Source organism: Tribolium madens, unplaced genomic scaffold (genome assembly GCF_015345945.1).
Source record: "Tribolium madens isolate multiple individuals breed KSU strain unplaced genomic scaffold, Tmad_KSU_1.1 Scaffold_2;HRSCAF=44;Tcas5.2_LGX, whole genome shotgun sequence".
Classification (NCBI taxonomy): Eukaryota; Metazoa; Arthropoda; class Insecta; order Coleoptera; family Tenebrionidae; genus Tribolium; species Tribolium madens.
Genome location: NW_025400995.1, coordinates 6,703,132 through 6,709,427, shown reverse-complemented (window position 1 = coordinate 6,709,427; position 6,296 = coordinate 6,703,132).

Genomic DNA, 6,296 nt, shown 5'->3' with positions numbered 1-6,296 from the left:
TATAAAATAATTTTATTTTGGAACAGTTAAAAAAAAATTATTAAATTAATAATGATCGTCAATGTCATCATTAATGCATATTTTTTTGCAAAAATGGTTTGTTAAATTTTTCATTCATAAAATTACCTTTTCAGTTAACTTGACGTTTATCAATGCAAAATAAATGGCAACTTGTACAACTATGTATGTACATATTATAAAAATTCTTCAAGAAAATTTGAATAACTTGGCAACAATGATTTAGTTCTGTACATTAATTATTTATATAAATTTTAAATATTTATATAAATTCTATATAAAAACAAGGTTGCTAAATAAATAATAATTAATTGCTCCGCCCCCTATAAGGCGGTGCTACCTAAAAAAAACCCGGACTCTAGAACAATTTATTTACGAAAACATGTTGTAAATGTTTGATTTTGAGCATTGATATCTAATTTTGAACAAATTATTTACGATTTGATATCAATTGGTTTATAATATAAAAATTAGTCGGACACGGACAAAATCGTCTGGGGTTATACGAATTGCGATGACGAGGCAAAGCGCAGAATGAATTTCCAATTATTAATTTGTACGATAAGCCGATTTGCTATTGAAGTTATCAGTGAAAAGCTAAACCGCAGTCCACAATCTCTATAGGGGAGAACGCTGTGTCTGATATCCCCTGTTTATGTTGTTCATGTAGAGATTTAGATGGAGTACATTAAGCCTCCTTCGCATTAATTACAAGCCAATAAAAGGGAAAAGACTCACCGTTTAGATGAGGCTGCAAACAGGTGATCCCACTTTCATAAAGAATTAATCGACACTCCTGGAACTTTGTCACTTAGGTTTATAGCGAAACGAGAATTAAATCACGAATTCTAAACTCACTTAAAAAATTACTCACAAAAATTTTATTTTCACTAGGGTTTAAAACGAAATGAAAATTAAATAATTTTGTCAAAAAAAAAAAGACAAACATTTTGAAATTCGCGAAACACAAATTTAAACGAACCGAAATTTATTTTTAAATCCTCCAGCTTCCAGTGAAGATTAAAACTACTGATACGTTGTGATTAATTCATTATTACGGGTACTTTTAAAAAAAATATTTTTGAAAAAACAAACAATAAATTAACCACAACAAATAAAAAATAAAGTAAGTCCTACCTTGAATGAACCCCATCTCCACGGCCTCGTCTACCCGTTTGGCTCATCCTGTAAAAACACACCATCTCACAATTCTTAAATATCAGAGGATTTATCACATTTTGTCTATCATTATTTTCCATGAATATTTAGTTACAAAAATAAGTACTTTTGATACAGTTTTGTTACACAGTTTACTTTTTGTATTATTTATAAATTGTCTAAGGTTTCAAAACCAAAAAAATTAAATAAAATGTGTGAAAAAAGCATTGCTCAAATTTGGTCAAACATTTTGTATTTAAAAAACACTCACTGCTTGGAAGGGGCGTGGCCGCTTGTCAGAAGTCCTTTCGACATGAAAGAAAGTCCTTTCTCATCATTTGACACCATTACGTAGCGATAACACAATGCTATCAACACCTGGAACAAGGTGAATCATAGTAGGTATGTAATATGTATTACCATAAAAAAAATTACCACAGTTTTTTAAAATTTTCTTATCATTTTCAGCTTTCCAATTTTGACCGGTCAGGCAATGTAAGAGTTCGCAGAACCTATAAAAACATGTTGTAATACATTCAAAAATAAATAACAAAAATCTATTATTAAAACAGTCTACTAGTCAAAAACGTTTACCATAATAAGCTTAAGTTTTTTGAAACATCTTCACATAGTTCCCAACGAAACATCCTGATGAGGATTTGTGCGAAAATCTTCGCCAAACTCCTCCACTATTTTTCAAATTTAAAACTGTGTTGGAGCTTGACGAAAAATAGCGACACATTATCAAATTTTTCAAGAAAAATTTTTTTGTTGAGTAAATTATGTTCCATAAGCAGAAGCTGTTTGTCAATTTTCTCTGTCAAACACCTCACAGTTCAGTTAATCTAAAACTGTATAGGCGCTTAACACGAAATTTCAACAAAACTTTTTTGGCATGTCGCCCAAAAAAAAAAAAAAAATTTCAGAATATAAAAAATTGATGAAAATATTTGTGAAAAATTGATGACGGGCGCCTGAAAGATTGTTTAAATTTACAATTTTTCAGGAACCGATCACAAATCTTCAACAAATTCGTGCTTTGTCTCCGAATTAAAGTGTTGTGGAAGTTTTCGACGAAGACGTTTGTCAAAAGTTAACTTCAAACTTTCCACAGTTTTGTCAAATCAAAAACTGTGCTGAAGCCTGAAGAAAAACTTCAACAAAAATTTCTCCGGAACGTAAACAAATCAAATTTTGTAACAAACATTGAGTCGAATGTATTTATCCAAATTTATGACAACACCGACAGAAGTCATTACATTTCGACATCCGTCAATTTGTCATTAAATTTTAACAAACATTACAAATATCCGGTGATAGTTGTACAGTTGTAGCAAAATTTTTGAAACACCCATTGAGCTTTTTTTATAACAAAAGCTGCAACGGGTGTTTCAAAAACATCGCCACAAAAATCCAATAAAGGTGTTGTTCTATTATACCAATCCACAGATCCAGTTGAGATTAGTTCTGCTTTACAAATCACACACTTAAGCCTTTTGTCATTGGAAGTGCTCAATTGTCGCATGCCACACTTAAATTTGGAGCATAACAAAAATAATTATCAATCAATTGGTAAGTATAAACATATCACCCTTTGTGCACAACCCTCTGATGAAAACATATTAGTTACCATTTGGGAATAGGTAGAAGCATTGTTTGTTTGGAATTAAACCGGATTTGCCTTTTGTTATAAACCGCCAATGTAATTAAAAATTTTGGTAAACAATTTGCAGCACGGTATTGAAATAAGCTCGGATTCGGAGAATCGAAACAATAACTATAAATTCCGAGTAGCTGAAGAGTGAAGCTTTTTCTAAGAATTACTCGCCTAATGTGTATGAAAAACAAATTTAATTTTACAACAAATATATAAAAAAAAATTCTTGTCAAACTTGTGTAACTTTTGAAGAAAAATGACAAAAATTTCACTTACGGTTTGCAGAAAGACTATTTCTTTGAAGCTCTTTGAGTAACAGCAATGCAGTAACTGAAGAAGTTATGATAAATACTTTTATCGTTTTCTACTCCGATAATAACCCCACTCTTGGTAAATTACTGAATAATTTATTAATCAATCGTAACACTTAACGGTTTTTCAATTTTTGAGTTGGAATCTGATTTAACCATCAACAAAAAGTTCTAGAACGTCCCTTTGTCTTATTGATTGATTGGAAAAATAGATCAAATATGGTGGTCTACTAATTAATTTGGACCAACCAATCACGAGAAAATTTCTAGGTATACTTAGTTTACAAAATGGTGGCAATAGCTGATACCCCTCTAAGACAAATTGATCGATATAAAAATCGATCAAACATGGCGGCCCTCCCTTGAATCAAGAACACCAACACACCGTCACGAACACCAAAATTGCAATTTTGGAAAAATAAAATGAATTAATAAGATTTTACCGAAATTTTTACAACGCGATAGCACGCGTCCCTCTAAAGACAATTCATCGAAACAAGAATATATCAAATGGCGGCCCACCCTGGTCAACGAAAATCGGGGAAATTGCAGTTTGAGTTCTGGCACAGATTAGCAAGCAACTAATCTGTGGTTCTGGTGTGAATACCACCTTTGCCAAAATTTTCAAATTTAGATTAATACGTCGGTTTTTTCTAAATTTTCAAAAGTCACGCTCCCCAAAAATACGACCAAACCATAGTAAAATCACTTGCAGTCTTTTCAGAAATTATCAAAAATTCTACCAAGGGTGATTTTAGTATGAGTTGGAGTAAGTAAAACAAAGTTTAGCTTTCCTTGTACTGGATGGAGACGGTTTTTGCTTCCAGCGTCGAACTCCTTGCACCACTAACACAACACTCCACTGCTACTGCACTACTGCTTCAACTCTTGATTTTCTTAAGCACCACCAAGTGAGACCAGCAAGTTTGATAATGAGATTTAAACACTTAGTAATATGATTATTACACAAAAAAAATTGGCAAAGCTTTCTTTGCATGTTCACTTGGCTGCTTCTGGAAGAGGAAGAGGATGAGTCGATGTGTGTCCTGCTAAGCTTGCTCGAGTTTCCTATTGCCCCACCAATCTTCCATGTAATCATGTGACTTCTAATCAATTTGATTGGCCACTATTGAATTAACGGAAAAATTTATATTTCGTCATTACATTGTTTTTTTTAATCATCAAAGCTTTTTGAAAAATTACCTCAGGAAAAATTGTCTGCATTTTTAAGAACAGTTTTTAGAAAATTTTGGGAACCAGTTAATTAATTTTAAAATAAATTGATATGGTTAGACATTATCTTGATTTACCGCGCCTCTTTTAACATGCAGAAGATCTTCCCCTCAAAGTGGCCCAAATCAGTTTTGGATGAATAAATTTAAGAATTTTTTTTTTTTTGAATACTTTGTGGTAACATCAAGTAATATTTAAGAATTTATTAAAAACACATTTTTATTTTTATTTCTGGAAAGTCTTTCCAAATGAAATAAGTCTCATTAATTAAAAAAAATATTGACAATAAATATTTTGATCTAGGAATCTGATTAGAATATTGACAATTATGTAATAAAAAAAATGAAAACTTTTTATCAGTAGTCCACTAAAATTAGCCTAAGGACAATTAAACTGAATCCAAAATAAACATCAATTTTTTGGTAAAAAAAATATTAAAATTTATCTCACTTATGTAAAAAACTAGAGCACATGAGACAGCAGTAGCAGTTTTTTAAAAAAGCATTTCCATTTGAAGAAAAATGGTTTTTTTATTTAATTTTTTTAATTTCTTGATTTTTGAAAGTTTTTTTTTATATCTCATGTTGATAGAAAATAAAAGATTTTGATTTTTGATATTGGAGTGAATGCAAAAAACTGCTTATTGAAACATAAAAAGCGCTCAAAAATCAGCGGCTTAAGCTATAATTTTGAAACTAAACTCATATGTATAAAAAAATTGAGCTCTTCAAACTGCAATTGCAGATTTTGAAAAAGGTCTGTCCTTTCTGAGAAAAGAACCAGTAACAAAATCGTGCTTAAAAATTTCGTCAGGTTGGCAGATTTGATTATTAACAATTAAAAAAAAATATGTTTATTCTAAAGTTCCCAGAACTTTAAATAGTTTATTTTCTTCATAGGTCTTCTGGTTTTTAAGAAATATTTTTTTTGTTGTGAATTACGCAAGTAAGTCATGCTGGATTTTTTTACTCATTTGTTTCTTAAACTTCTTCTTCTTGGATCTTCTTGGTATGGAAACGATGAACAAAAACACCATTGTTAAATTAGTTTGTTTTATTCTCACCTGAAGATGACCACTTTGTGGTTGAAACGCGTTGTGTTTTAAATAAAAGTTTGGTGTGACGGGCAATCGTGTTTTTGTTCATTGTTTCTTAAAGTTTTTCAAAAAAGAATATAAAAGTACATAACATTACTTATAATAAATAAATAACTTTAGACCCTTTGAGTAAGTAACTAAAGTACAGTTATGTACATTATAAGATATGGGTTTTCTAAGGCATAAATTGCAGTCACAAATTAACTACTTAAGCTAAAATTTTCAAATTTGGCTCACTTATGTAAAAAATTAGAGCGCATCAGATAGCAATTGCAGATTTTTTTTTTAAGTTTTTCCCTTTTAGAAAATAATGCAGGCTTTCCAAGGCCATGGATAACAAAACAACGCATTGAAAAATAATATAATTTACCATGCAGGCAACTATGTGAATCATTGTTCATTTTAATATATGTATTTTTTATCCCTGTTTTTGTTGTGAATTTCAAGTAAAATTAGATTCTTATTGGACTTTAAAAAACTATTTTCTGTAAAATAAAAAGCACTCAGATTTTGAAAAGTGTTTTTTTTGAAAATAAAAAAGACCTAGAATTCTTCATTGAAAACTTCATTGAAACTATAAATAATTATGGGATTTTAATCTACATTTCACCTTCTTCCAATTGTTAAAAAATAGTATGAAAAAAAGTTGCCCAATAAACTTTTTTTTAATTCAACACACCGTTGAGTAATTTTAGAGAGACAAAATTCCTAGCATGTACCTGCATGAGGTACAATTTCGGAATAATAATAATAATAATAAGCTTAAAATTTCTTTTCTCAAAAAGGCCAAAAGGAATTTTGTTTTTATGCAAGTGCCATTTTA